Consider the following 16,024-nt stretch of genomic DNA (forward strand, 5'->3'; position numbering starts at 1 on the left):
ACGATGTTTCCTCAGCAACTAGGCCTGAAGGTTGCTATTCCCCGAGTGGAGCGGGTTTCAATGGAATATATCTCCAACAGTGTATCCTACATGTGGATTGGATGGGTCTTCCCCAGCAGATTCGTTCCCCCTAGCAGGGTCAAGATGGTTATCCCCAGCAGGTGTCAGAGCAATGCTTCCCCAGTCGCCAGGCCTGAGGGTTGCTGTTTCCCCAGCGGAAGTATCTGTGTGCGGTGGTTTCCCAAGCGGAGTCGGGATTTATATCCCCAGCAAGTCAAAGACCGTTGTATCCCCACAGAATGTGTGGGAGGTTCTCATCCCCAGCGATATCCCCAAGCGGATCGGGTGCAAAGGAGGTTATTCCCCAGCAAGGGTTGCCTTTTCCTAGCAGCAACGCTATTCTCCAGCAGGGTGGAGATCGGAGTATTGACGAGTTCCTCGGCAGAGTGTCTCGAGCTTCCCAGAAGAGTCCCTCGAGGGGGATACTTTTGTGCATTCATCATGTAGATAAGCATAGCATATTGCATAAAAAAAATATAAATAAATCGCGTAGCATTTCCATAAGTATGGAGCATTACGCAGAAAAATCAATCATGCATCATATTGCAAACATAAGCTAGTCTCAAGCCGTGGTTACCGTTTGAGAGGTGGTTTTGCCAGAAAGCGAAGGTGTTACTCTGAGGAGTTTAGCCTCATGAGTTAATCAAAGATATTCCCCAGCAGTGCGATACTAGAGGATGGGTTTTCGTCGGACAGAGATGGAAGTGAAGATCGCGATCAGCGCGACTCAAGCCGTGGTTACCATCCAAGAATGGGTTTTGCCGGTCAGTGAAGATGTTACTCCGAGAAGTTCAGCATTGTGACGTTGGGTCAATGGTATTTCCCCCAGTAGCGCGATATTGGAGGAAGATTTCTGTCGTGCGAGACGGAAGTTTGAAGGTGTTACTCTGAAGAGTTCAACATCGGGATTTTGGAGCAACGGTATTTCCCAGTCATTATTTAGTGTCTGGTCGAGTTTTCTTTGGTGTCCTGTCAACATCATTGTTCGATGTCCTGTCAACATCATTGTTCGATGTCCTGTCAACATCATTGTTTGATGTCCTGTCAACATCATTGTTCGATGTCCTGTCAACATCATTGTTTGATGCCTGTCAACATCATTGTTCGATGTCCTGTCAACATCATTGTTTGATGCCTGTCAACATCATTGTTCGATGTCCTGTCAACATCATGGTTTGATGCCTGTAAACATCATTGTTCGATGCCTGTAAACATCATTGTTTGATGCCTGTAAACATCATTGTTTGATGCCTATCAACATCATTGTTCGATGTCCTGTAAAACATCATTGTTTGATGCCTGTAAACATCATTGTTTGATGCCTGTCAACATCATTGTTCGATGTCCTGTAAAACATCATTGTTTGATGCCTGTAAACATCATTGTTCGATGTCCTGTCAACATCATGGTTTGATGCCTGTAAACATCATTGTTCGATGCCTGTAAACATCATTGTTTGATGCCTGTAAACATCATTGTTTGATGCCTGTCAACATCATTGTTCGATGTCCTGTAAAACATCATTGTTTGATGCCTGTAAACATCATTGTTTGATGCCTGTCAACATCATTGTTCGATGTCCTGTAAAACATCATTGTTTGATGCCTGTAAACATCGAGTTTCTTCCCAGTCATTGTTTAATGTTTGGTCGAGTTTTCTTTGGTGCCTGTAAACATCATCGTTCGATGATCAATAAGCATCGAGTTTCTTCCCAGTCATCAGTCAGTGCCTGGTTGAAGGTGTACCCTCTGATATGTCACCCTCAGAGTGGTGATTGGTGTTATTTCCGACGTTGCCAGCGGAATTATCACAAGGAAACAAGATGTCGGGGTTCAAATGCAGTGATCTGGGATCATTTGCGCGAAAGAAATCTTCGGGGTTCAAGAAAAGCACAAAAAGAGATGAAATCCCCAACGGATGTGTGGTGTTCAGGCCATGGTTATCCCTGTGTTACCATTTATTTTGGTATCCAGGTCGACGTTGTTTTTCGGTGATCAGGCCGACTTTCTCCGTGCCGGACGGATTCTTCTCAGAAGACTGTGTTCTTTGCCGATCCTGACAGGCGTTGTTAATTATTTTCTCATCAGAGTGCAAATTGTTCGTCTGTTCTTGGTATTCAATCACTCTTCATCCTGATCATCTGAAAGCCAAGGCTATTGATATCGACAGGTTCACAGTGGATTGAATAGGGGCAGCTGTAACACCTCAAAATTTGCCCTCCTCTCTTGGGACTAGATGAACATATTTGCATATCATTTGTAGGTCATTAGGCATTGCATATTGCATATCATGTGGTACATTGTGCAAGTCATCCTCATAAGTCTTGGTCAGAAGATAAGGGGTTAATGTGCATGCTAGGGTTTCATGGACTTGATCATTGATCATCTGAGGATTGTGCTACAAATTAGGGTTTCATGATTCTCAAAGGAGATTGAGCTACATCTTGGTTGAAATGATACATCATCATCATCATGGTCTTGCTATCATCCAAGAAGTTCAAGTGTTTGATCAGCTACCTTGGGATTAGGGTTTTGACCACTGGTCAACCCTAATCAGTTGCATTGGGCCAATTAGGGCATGATATGGAGATAGGGTCTATAATGGATATGGGGATCATAATGTGGTTGTATTGAGCTTATGGAGGCTAGGGTTTCATCCTTGAGCCATTTCATCAGAAGATTGGGGCTCAGATTGATCAATGCATTGCCAAATTCATCTATCAGTTGAAAAGTCAACTGTGGTCAACTGTGCTTGATTTTATGGATTTGGAGGTGGGAGAGAGTTGGATACACTTCATTCATGTTGAAATAAGTTTCATTTGACATGTCAAAGCTCAAGAATGAAGAAAATAAAGTCAGACAAAAAGTTGCCAAAAATGGAAAGTGACTTGTAATGGAAGTTTCCAAAAATGGAATTTTTTTCACCACAAGACCACGTGTCCAAAAAAGCTTCAAATGAAAATTTGTTCAACATGAAAGTTGTAGATCTTGCTCTCACCTTTCCAAAAAGTCCAAGAACTTGAAATTCCCATGTGTGGTTGGCAAGTTATGGTCCATTCATTTTCCAAAAATGCCTATAATCAAAGTGGCATAACTTTCACATGGAATGGCCAAAATGGTTGATCTTTTTATGAGCAAACTCCATTTCACATGTACTTTCATGGTGCATAATCAAAATTCATAAAAAATGGTCAATGCAAAAGGTCAATTTTCAAGTGCAACAATTAAAATCCAAGGGCAAAATGGTCCAATTTGAGAAATACATGGAATTTTGAGATGGGATTTTTTGCAACACTCTCCAAATGCAAATTGAAACTTGTTCCAACTGTCATGAGCTGTCATATTGCAAAATTTGACAAGGCCATTTTGGAACTTTCACTTAAAGTGCAATTATGCTAATTCTTCCAAATTTTGCTAATTGAGATTAGTACATTGGATTAAGGTGGAGTATAAGTTACTAATTGTAACAGAATGTTAAACACAATCACAATTTTCAAGATCCATAACTAACTTTCCCTCCAAAAGTGCAAATTCTCTTCAATCTTCATCAAACATTTTTGATCAAAACTCCATCAAATCTTCACCAAATTGCATAATTCTTTTTGATTCGTGCTCTACATGTGATGGTGAGATCTGTTTTGCCAAGCCATTGCCATAGACATCAAGAATCTCAACTGTTCATACCTTGCACAACAATGGCATTTTAAGAATTCTCACACTTGAAGCATCTTTGAGCTAAGGCACGAGTTGCATTCAACTTCCTCATCATCAATCTCAATATGTTTTGGAGTTTGGCACGAGGAAACACAAGATTTCATCACTGCTTCATCATAAGGTGCAAAATTCGACTTCCTTAATTGTGTAAATCATTAGGTGGCTTTTGTAGATCTTTCAGTGTAGGTTAACATGATACTTGTAGTTTGTGAATTGATTAACTATAGAGAGAGTTATTGCAATTTGAAGTTTGATGTGCTTAACTTAAAATGCTCGATCCCGTCGCTACAGTGAGAGTTAGGAGAAATCATTAGCATATTCGTAACCTACGTGGAGAGACGGAGAGATTGGTATAAGGCTCGTCCATTTTCGTTAAGAATCGCTCGTGACCGTAGCTGGAAGGTGATGAACGATGAACGCGTGAAGAAGCTGAGAAAATCTGGGCAAAAACTCGCTGTAGATCCGTTTCATTCGCTTGCCACTTTCAAATTCTGTTTGGCGCCGGAACGAGCCAATGAGAAGCTGCCACGCAATAAATGAAGCTCCGCGTTTTGGCACAGGCGGGAGGGAATTACAGTTCTGCCATTGCGTTTAAATTAATTCATTTACAATATTAAATAATTATTCCAATGATTAATCAAATCTTCAAAAATCATAGAAAATCCAATTCTAATCCAAATTTAGTGGGAGTTTTTTTGTTAGATTCATAATTTTCTCTAGTTTTTTATAGGTATGGTAACTTAAGTTGTGCTTGGTGGATTTTTGACTTTGCCTATTGATCTTTGACTTGTGTGCATTTGGTGTATGTTTCACCATTTTTAACATGAAATACTCATACATTATCCAAATTGAATGAAATTTCACATGCTAATTCTTGACTCCTTGCTGGTTATTTTGATGTATAGTTTGTGAATTTTAGATCTCTGGTTTGGTAGATATGAGGTGTGAAAGTTGAGTGTGACAATTTGTGTCACACTAGGTTAGGTAAATTTCATCAATTTATTTGACATGCCTAGGCTTTTTCAATTGATATCAAATTTTGCATGCTGTGTCTTGTATATGTCTAGTTTCACCATGATTTTTTGTATGAATTGTTGATTCATTTTCCATTTAATTGAGATTTTTGATTGCTGTTTAGCATTTTTAGGGCTTTGTTTGAGTGTTTGTCTTCCAAGTCTGGTGAAATGCTCATACCATATCATATGAATGTGAAATTTGATGGAGTGATTCACAACATGTTTAGATGTAGTTTGGCTTTGGTCCCATTCATTTCTTAATTGTTTTCACTGTTTGGCATTTGATTGAAGTTGATGCTCATTTTGCTACCATGTGTTGATTTGTTTGGACTTCTGCTGACTTCATGATTTTATTTGCCTGGCTTAGGGACATTGGATTGAGCTAATTTTTTGCATGATTGAGCATTGATATGTCAAGATTGCATGTGATTTTTGCTGGAATTTTTGATGTCATTTTCTAATTGATTGATAATGTTCTTCTCTGTTGGTTCATTTTGTGAGTTAATGTGACACATGTTTGTATTTCATTTGTGAAATTCTCATAGTGTATTGGATGAAGATGAAATTTGATATATGGATTGTAGGCTCATTGTAGGACATTTTGGTTTTGATCCCATTCATTTCTTAATTGTTGTCACTGTTTTATGATTTATGGAAGTTAATGCTTGTTTGGATGCCTTGTTTTGGCTTGTATAAATGTGTCTGTACTTCTTGATTTTCATTGACCTACTTCATTTTGTCCAATTGAGATGAAAATTGACATGCTATGCCTTGAATGTGTCCTGTTTAGGTGTGAATTTTTGTGGAATTAATTGAATTGTTTTGGTATGCTTTTGATTGAGATAGTTCTGTTTGGTCATATGGAGTTGCAAATTGCATGTTGGATGCTATTTTGTGCATAAAATGATAATGGGGAAGGGTATGAGCATGGGACCAATTGCATTTGTTTCTAATTTGTTTGAATGTGATTTTGGATAAATTTCACTTGCTGTTTTGATTGTTTCATCCCCTTTGGACCCTAGGCTTGGCCTAGTGGTCTAGTTTCTCACATTTGGCTTGGATTTTCAGGATTAAAAGTGCAAAAGGCTTAAGGAGAGAAATTCAAGTTGTAAATTGAGATTGTTTGATGTTGTAAACTAACATTGATTTTGTGTTGTAGGGTTTGATGCTTGAGCTTGGGCTCATGGCTTGCACTTATGTGCATTAACTTGTGTTGTCTGTATAGATTGATTTTGCTGTTTACTGTTGATTTGTCTGAGTACTGATGATACTTGATTGATTTCAGGTACATTAAGTCGCTTCAGTTCTTTTTGAACTTGCTTGTTGGTGCTTGGTTATTTAACCAATAGAGGTAGACTTTCTTGACTCCATGTAGTCTGGAAGACCTGGCCTGTTACTTGGCCAGGCAACTGTCTGAAGTCCCCCTTTCGGGGCAATGTTTGTGTTTGTTTATTATTGTGCCAAGCAGGAAAGACCTTCATAAAGGCAAATTGGCGGAACCCAAGGGATATGCAACCTATCCCCCGCTATTCTGTTGAGTCGTCCCTCTGCTCACACTACTTGTGTTTGATGCATTGGGACATTAACCCAAGATCTTGTACATTGTACAGTTGTGTCTATGTCTTGAGCGTAGAAGGGTTCCCCCATTCTGAACCCGCGCTCCTTTGTCTGATGCTCTCCCTGGCCAGGGATAAGAGTTGTGAGGCACACCCCTCACTCACCTTTCATCTGCTTCACCTTAGCCTCTCAATGGCAAGGTTAAGAGCGAACACTACCTTGTACAGATGACTTGCTGCGGCAGTCAAACCCTTTGTTTGAGCCCACTTGACTGGATATAGTGTGTGCTTTGTGAATATTTGTTTGCTCTGTTTTGCTTGTATGCTGGTATGCTTGCTTTCTTCCTGGTTAGGATTAGCTTGCTGTTGTGCAAGTAGATAGAAAACACAACTTAGGGTCAATGATGCATGATAACACTAGGCTCGAGTACAGCTCCCTAGTAGTGTGTCTTCCCTTTGTTTCTAGTTAGAATCTTTTTCCCGTCCAGGGGAACTACGTCGCCCTGATCCTCATACCAGATGAGGTACGTAGGCAGGTGGTCGTGCGAGACCTCTCCGGGCAACCTTTTTGCTTTTTGTGTGCATGCTGTGTGCTTTTGATTGATTGCTTGTGCTTTCTAGTCAGGTTAGTGTGGCTTGCTTCCTGTGCAAGTCATGCTTAGGTTTAGCTCACTTCCTGTGTGAGATAGGTAGCAACCTTAACTTAGGGATGATTTTGCATGATAACATCTAGGCTCGAGTCGTAATCTCCCTAGTTGTGTCTCCCTCTGTTATCTGGTTAGGCTAGCCTTGTATCCCTTCAAAGGGGAACTACGTCGCCCTGATCCTCATACCAGATGAGGTACGTAGGCAGGTGGTCGTGCGAGACCTCTCCGGGCAACCTTTTTGTTTTTTGTGTGCGTTGTTTGACGATGGTTAGGCTCGAGTCCCCGACTCCTTAGCCATTTGTTATTTGTTTGTTCTTGTTGTGTGCTTGGAAGCCGATATAAGTCCATCGAGTGGCATCTGGGTCCCAGTGTGCGTGTGTTTGGTTCGGATGCCGATGTAAGTCCAATAATTGGCATTCGGGCTCCACGTTTGCCTTCTTGTGTGCGTTTTGGTTCGGATGCCGATGTAAGTCCAGTAATTGGCGTTCGGGCTCCACGTTTTCCTTCTTGTGTGCGTTTTGGTTCGGATGCTGATGTAAGCCCAGTGATTGGCATTCAGGCTCCACGTTTGCCTTCTTGTGTGTGTCCTGTGTTGTTTGGCGTGCGTGAGCCGAACTACGGTAGCTCTGATTCTCGTTCCCGACGAGATACGTAGGCATAGGACGTGATGTCCTATCGATCCCCCTCTTCTCTCTTCCCCCACCTGTGTTAGTTTTAGCGTGTGTGTATGATGTTTGTTTTCTGTTTTAGCAACCTATTCTTTCTTCTAGAGCGTGGATCCCGTCGAGTACGACGGACGTGAGGGGTGCTAATACCTTCCCCTCGCGTAACCGACTCCCGAACCCATTCTCTTTGGTCGCGAGACCATGTTCTTTCCAGGTTTACTCTGAGCGTTTCCTTTCCCTTTTTGGGATAAATAACGCGCGGTGGCGGCTCTGTGTTGTTTTTGTTTCAGCCCGCCGGTTGTTTTTCGCGGATGCGACACCGTGTTGAGTAAAGTTGTAGTACATAAATCTTGTTGAAACAAAAGATACTAGTTAAGGGACTCGAAATATTAAGTTTGATAGATAAGAGACTAAATTGAAACTTTAAAGTAAATAAAGGGACCAAATGCAAATATGTTATTTATCAGACCAAATAGGATACAAATATGATATTTATCCTTGTATTATGTTATTTATCAAACAAAATATGATACAAAACTAAACCATACACAATTTTATGATAGTAATATTGAAGTAAATAAACCTGATTAAATTAACATAATCAAAATAAGAATTTTGTTATATTGAACCATATTGGCATTGAAACCATCAAATCACAAAATGTTTCCATGAAACCATAATGTTATAATTGTTTGTGTTCACATACACTAATATAAAAAGTATATACATACACTAACATAAAGAGTATCATAAAAATAAAATTAGAATGGAATTGGTTCAAGTTAAGTTGATGGTGGCCGACTTGGTGCAAGCTAACTTGTTTCTTGTGTAACTGGAAATTTACAAGTAGCTTTGTTGTGTCCAATCATGTGGCACCTACTGCATTTGATTCCAAATTTCATCAACTTTAGTTATGTCTCATCTTTCATAATTTCTGCAACATCCACGTTCATTTTCTTTTTTAGCCTTCCATGTTGTCTTTTGATTGGTGGTGGCTGTAAATCAAATACTTTGTTTTAGGCCACAAAGTTTCCCTGTTCACTGAATATATGACAGGTGCATATCAAGCCTCATATCAGTCTCTTCTGTAGAATTCATGCACAAATTCTTCAATTTCTAAGTGTTGGTCCTTCATGTAGGATATTCCACGACAACATGACAACCATGTTAGCATCCATATCCTACAAGAGCATTCATTTTTTGATAGACTCACAACATATTTTTCTCCATTATATGAGATATGCCTAACCTCATAATCGTATTCACCTACACGCCTGTAAAAAAATTCATAACAAATGTAAAACACAACAAAAATTCAGCTTCATATTCAAATGTAAAACACAACAAAAATTTAGCATTCATTACCTCACTATCCAATTGTTGGTTTTTTGTGATTCCTTTGTTATAGTTATTTTGATATTTGGTAGAATATAACCTTCATATTTATCAATCTTCTTCCTATTTGACTTCCGCCTCAACATAAGATAAACTCTAATTTATTTAATTATTGTGACAATTGACTTGGCCCTAGCTATGGTAAAAACTGAGTTGAATGTCTCTGACATATTGTTCACCAAAGTATCATACCTCATAGTGATTCTAAATCTAGATTTGATCCAAAACCTTGGTGGAATCTATATCATTTGCTTGAATGCCTCCTCACTTACTTCCTTGATTTCAAGCATGGCCTTTTCCCTATGCATTGACATAACTAGCACCAATAACCTTCCACATTATTTCTTTCAGCTTAATGCATGGATACTTGTTCTTCAAGTTGTTGTATAAATGCCTAGAAATTCACATACTCAAGAGTTAAAGGACTAAATTAAAACCAATTAGGGGACTAAATCAGTATTAAACCAAAATGCAATTTTAAACCAGAATTCAATATTTGGTCGCAAAATGCAATTACTTGACACAAAATCTTTGGTCCACTTCAGGAAGCAATTCATCAAGAGATAATAACAATCCCTGCATTTAAAATAAATTACAATTAACTCATAAAATCAAATTAACTTCAAAAAATATAGAATGCATTTAGTTTAAATGATAGAAAATGTTCCCTTTTGTTGATCGTTGATGATAAGTAAGTCTTGCATAATCTTGCACTGGCTAGGTCACTTATCAATAATTCTTGAAACCAACTCCATAAATATTTATTTTCACCTTTTACAAAAGCAAATGCAATTTGAAACATTTGATCTTTTGGGTCCCTTCCAATTGATGCAGGTATTTGCCCACCATAATAATCTTTCAAGAAGCAACCGTCAAAACTGGTTATGGACATGCACTTTAAAAATATGTCTCTACAAGCTTTAAAACATATTTACATCCTTTGGAAGTTTGGGCTCAATGATCTCTCAGGATACTCAATATTATCCTATCCACCTTAAAATGTTTGACTAGTCACTTTCACAATTGACCCTGGATTTCACCTTAATAATTCACGGGCATAATCATGAACTCTTTTATATTACTCCCTAAAATATTCATCCACATATCAATAGTCGTTGTCTTTGATCTGTATGCAAGTGTTTTGTTGAAACCTACATTCCATTTTCTCCGTGTCTTCTCCATGATATATGTTAGTTATAAATTTGGATTCTTGTCGCGATTCATAACGATTATAGGTGCCACATGCAAGTATACATGTATGTTTTTATTGCAACAAGTGATAATAGTAAGGATATAGTACCCACAGGGAATGGATGAGGTTAGATTGAACTTTTGCAAGTATTCTTGTTTGAAACTAACATGAGCAGAGTAACAAACACAATTTTAGATTGTCCACAACAAAGGACTAAATGCAATAAAGTGAATGTTGATCTTGATCCATTAATATGCATAGTAGCCAAAATGTGTATATTATAAGAATGTCGTGCCTCAAAAGGTCAGAATGTGATCTTTATGTGTACCTCTACAACATCAAAACATGCATTAATAGGGCAAGAGAACAAATCTCTAAGTCTCACTTATAATCCTAAAATACGTCTGGTTTATATTCTGAAAATTCTTTATGGTTATAGCTTCTTATCTCTAAGCAAGCCAGTTAAGTGAATATCTTTATCCTTCCTGTTTTAACCATTTTTATTATGAAATCCACTTGTTTTTGGATCTCTCACAACAACAAATTTTTATCCTTTTCTAAGTTGACCATTCTAAGAAACAACTTTATAGCATAAAAATACATAACAAAACAAGATACTAACATCACATAATTTTAACATAAAGGAAATATTATATTAACTTCACATTGCTTAACAAACAAGGGTTTATCTCATGGTGAGCTTAGCATAAACTACTGAACTGAAACTAATAGGGAACATACTTAAACAAAAGATGTAAAAGAAATAACAACCTACAGTAACTTGGAGATCTCTTATGTTGGGTAAACAACAACTGAAGACTCCAGTCGCGCCAACTTTCAGCAATGAGTACAAGATGGGTGAGAAGAAGAACTCTCAATTTTCTCATAAAACCATGCACTAAATATACTTAAATTACTACTAAGACTATTGAAATTCTTTCTTGGTGAGTGTGTGTGGAACTTGACCTTATACTCAAACTCTTGCTCTTTTTTTCTTCAGTTCCTAAGGTCATCTTTTATAGGCACAAGTGTGGATGTGAAAGATTGAAGGCCTCGGGTCATGGGCTTTTGATGCAAACAAGGTTCAAACCATATTTCAAATCAGAATATTCCACTTTTCCTTCATTCTTCGTAAATAAGCAATCATGTATAGACAATGGTGAGAGATAAAGCGTGCGGCACGGGATGCTACAGTAGGTTGTGTAAAGGTTCATGCGGCGTTGCGTCTGTGTGCAGGGAGCACGCTTTGCAGTGGTGGTCCCCCCCATGCCATTTCTTTATCTTCTTGTGCAATTGATCTTATCTGTTTGATTTGATATTTCTTCTAAGCACAAAGCTGCCACACAAGCCCTAGAAATATGCATTCCTTATGCTCTTGGCCATTATCTTCTTATGAACTTTAACAAACTTTCCATTTTCCTTTCAGCTCTCTCTTCCAAACTTTGTCTAGACTAGTCATGCCTCAGCTTGCCTTAAATTGCCTTGAAATTCAGTAACAAACACATGAAAACTACAAAAGGAGCACATATTGTGCTCCAGCAAAATAAACTAAAAACACTAAAATAATCATTAAATTCATCACATAAACAGAATTGAAATGGGATAATAATAAAGCACTAAAACTTGATTATCAATTCTCCCTCACATTAGTTTGTATCATATTACTTAGCCACTTGGAAGTGTGGAACCTAACCTTGTAATCAATACTACATGTATGGTTGGTTATCAACAATTTTTCTGAGCTTTCAAGTCTCTTATTGTGGTATTTTTGCACAATAAGCCTCCCACGGACAATCTTTCTTGCAAATTATTCCCATCCTCTTGTTGTCATTTTCATTTAATTTCAAGTTCCTACCAGAATGTATATCATATATTCTCATACCATCTTTAAAATCCTAATTTGTAGCAAACTTTGTCTCCATTTTCCACTTGTAATCCTCCATTCTTTTAGGAAGCTTGAATATTTGAAAATATATCGTATCACTGCTTTCATCTTCACTGTAATATTCTTTTCATAAGTCATCATTATTATACTCTTCAATGTCACTCAAACCTTTCAAGTTAAGTATTCATACCTTTTGAAGAAATGAAAATACAGTTTCGTCTTCAAACGCGAGGAAGATGAATAATGAAAATCTTCACTTCGAATGCAGTTCTTTCTCTTCAGCTCTTAGTATTTTGGATTTTCGTATTCTCTTCCAACAATTGTCTTCTTCTCTTATGTTTGGAAATGAAAGTGAAAATAGTTGGGCCTTGAATTGTTTCAGCTTAATGAAAGAAATGTTGCGTCTTCTCTTCTCTTTTTTTTTTTAAATTAGAAATTGATGATTAAAGAAAGAAATCTTTCATGTCAAATAAAACAATTCCATATCAACTAATCTAATACCTGGTGAAGTGCCACGTTTATACAACTTAAGGGCAAAATTTAACATAAATAACCAATGCAATTAATGAAACGAGATCTAAAAGACTTAAAATGAATATCTAAGAAAAACCTTAAATTAAATTAAAGGACCAAAAGATGCATTAAGCCTTTTACACAAATAAAAAAAAATGCTTATAAGTGATACGTTGTTTACAAAATAAAAGAGATTAATTTTTTTAAAATTTAAAATAAGAGAATTAATTTCGTAAATATGATAATATATAAAAATTTGAATGATGATTTTACTAAATGATCTATTATTATAAATATAAAGTAAAAAATAATATCTTGAGAATAATAGATATATTATTGACTAGAAGATACAATTAAAAGAAAACTATATAAAAAATAAAGTGACATTTTTTTTGTTTTTGAAAATGTGATAGTCCTTATGTAAGAGATAGAGTAAGTAACAAATAGTGTTGTAATTAAATCCAGATTTTCCACTTTTCAATATTTAAAGTGTTTGTGTATAGTAGCTAGACAATTTTATAGATAAAATAGTATAAATATGTTAAACATATAATCATAATAGATGAAAAAGGAAATATTCTATTGTTAGGTACTGTATCGTTAGGTCATGGTGGATTAGGTCTAGTTATCCACCACTTTGTTTGGTGCAAAATGCATTCAGGTTTGGATTGCAAAGGACAAATAATTCGGATTCGATGCAAACCTAAAATTCGTGTGTTTTGTGCTATCTCTCATATATATTCTCAGCTCTAAAGTAAAAGAGTAAAGATCCATATTAATTATTAGGTTTTACACGACATAACAAACATATTCTGATTGTTTAAACAGTTTGGATGTTGCATGGTATTCAAGGCAAAGTCAAAATTATTTAAAAAGTTAAGAAAGTGTGTTCTCAACCGTATAGAATAATGATGTAAGGTAGTTTTGTATGGGCACAAGATTTGAGCGCAAAATATAGACTCATAATATATAATATAAAAGTAATAAAAAGAAAGTGTATTTTTTAATTTGTTTCATTAATTTTTTTAAAATCATTTTTAAAATAAAAGTTTATAGAAAAATTCATAATTTTTAATTCTTTGAAAACTTCAAAGAAAAATTCGTACAAAATTCATAAATTTTTTGACAGATTTTGATTTTAAGGATTGAAACAAAAAAAATTAACATTCAAAAATTATTTTCAAACAAAAATATTCAGAACTAAATTGCAAAACACACTAAGTTGCATAGTTATTTAAGCCAAAAAAAATTAAAAGTTAAATAATATATAATTTTAAAATAATCAAATGAGATATAACTTAGTGAAGAAATACTTATTTAAATCCAAATAAAAATTATTTGGACACACACTCATAAAACTATATATCAATTAATCATTTTAAAAATATGTATTTTTTTATATTTTTTTTATCCTTTTAAATCCTTACTTATTGGTTATTGGACTGTTGGATATTGTCGATTAGCTTTTCGCTCAAATGATTGTTTGTCTTTTATTAAAAAAAAAGTTTTTTCTCTACTTTCTTTCCTTTTACTCTTTGAACCTCCTTGGTTTCCTAGTTTTTTAAGTGACCTCCAAAAAACTTAGACTCCATCGTCGTTCATTCTCTAAGTTGTGACTCATTCACTATTTTTACGTTTTTCTATTGCTTTATGAAATTTTGCACATGTATAAGTGGTGGCACTCTCTTTCTTATCACTCACCTATATTTTTTATACTAATGATACTATAATATTTTGCAAGGTTGATGAAAAATAAGGATAATAAATTTACAACATTTTCTTAGGATTTACCAAGAAGCTTATGTTAGTGTGAGTTGTTAGTGAGTCATTAGAATCACTAATATTAATGGTAAATATTAGCTGTCAAATCATCTAATAAAAATTTCTTATTTTTAGACTCGTGTCTTGTTGTATAGGCTGACACATCTCATACTTGATAACATTCGTAGTGACATTCTCCAACGGAAGCTTTTTCCCAAAGTCGAGCAAGCTTATGCTCATGTTCGAAGGGAGGACTCTCGTTGTCAGATTCTGGTGGCATCAGGGTCGAGAATATAACAAGCGATGCTGTTATGGCCACTAAAGGCTCAAAATTTGGCAAATTACCAACACTGGTGGATGAGAAATATAACTCATCTTTGAAATCAAATGGTCTGTCTAATGGAGATAAGTGCACACATTGTGGAAAGCTAGACACACACTTAATCATTGTTTCAAGTTGCAAGGGTATCCAGAGTGGTGGCAAGAGTTATAAGCTAAGAAGAAAAGGGACATCACGACACTTGAGGATGATATCGATAAAGCAATTGTGGTCACTATCGAGTCTCAACTCTCACTTATTCCTATGACGGCTTCTCCACCTTAGTAAAACTAGGTAACTGTGGTCAAGTTCCCCATAGTTATACTTCTCAGGATGCAAGTGCCTGGATTATCAACTCTGGACTCTACCATGCAGGACTTGCAATGCTAATGCAAATGAAGTTGCATACCCAGTTATAGGCGTTAGAACGGTGTCATTTGTTAGGCGTGAATATGGAAGTAGAAGAACAGTCTAAAGGGGGGGGGGGGGGTGAATAGACCCTTGTTAAAAAGCAGCCACCTTTAAAAATCAGTGAGTTTTCAAAAGATGTGAGTGAAATGTTTGATGAGAAAATATAAAAGTTATACCTTTTGAAATTTAATCATGCTAACACTAAATCGATTCACAAACATCAAAGATGAATATGATGATACACAAGGTATTCAATTGATTTGGTTGTATAATCCACGAAGTGTGTTTATACAACAATTCAATATAGTTAATTCTAACCTCAATTGTTTATCATAATTTAATCACCAATTCAGCTGAATAGGGTATCAAATTCTAACAAAACCTACGCTTACGTAATAAATCGCTACCAAATGAATAAATGATAAACTACACTAGAATTGAAATACCTAAGTAAGCAAATACTATGAACATTCGATGCGAGATAGAGAGAGAGACAGAGAGAGAGAGAGAGAGAGACAGAGAGAGAGAGAGAGAGAGAGAGAGAGAGAGAGTTGACACCGAGATATTTTGTGCTTCGGCGTTCGTCTTCTCTTTGCCTACATGCACTCTTCAATGGTTTCCCATTGGAATCTGCATTGTTCCTTTTTATTCGACAAATATTTGCAAGAGTTCATACAATCACCAATCAACAATAATGTTGTGAATAATAAAATCTTCTATCTGGATCTTGACCTGTATACAGTGTAATGCCAAACTTTTCTACGTAATCTTTACTTGATTAACGCTTCTTAAATCTTCCAATATTAATAATCTTCTACAAGCCTTCGTGTGTAGCAATCAACCCTTAATCCTATTGATTCCTTGAGCGATTAAGTGTCCAAATATTTAAGA

Source organism: Lathyrus oleraceus, chromosome 7 (assembly GCF_024323335.1).
Source record: "Lathyrus oleraceus cultivar Zhongwan6 chromosome 7, CAAS_Psat_ZW6_1.0, whole genome shotgun sequence".
Classification (NCBI taxonomy): Eukaryota; Viridiplantae; Streptophyta; class Magnoliopsida; order Fabales; family Fabaceae; genus Lathyrus; species Lathyrus oleraceus.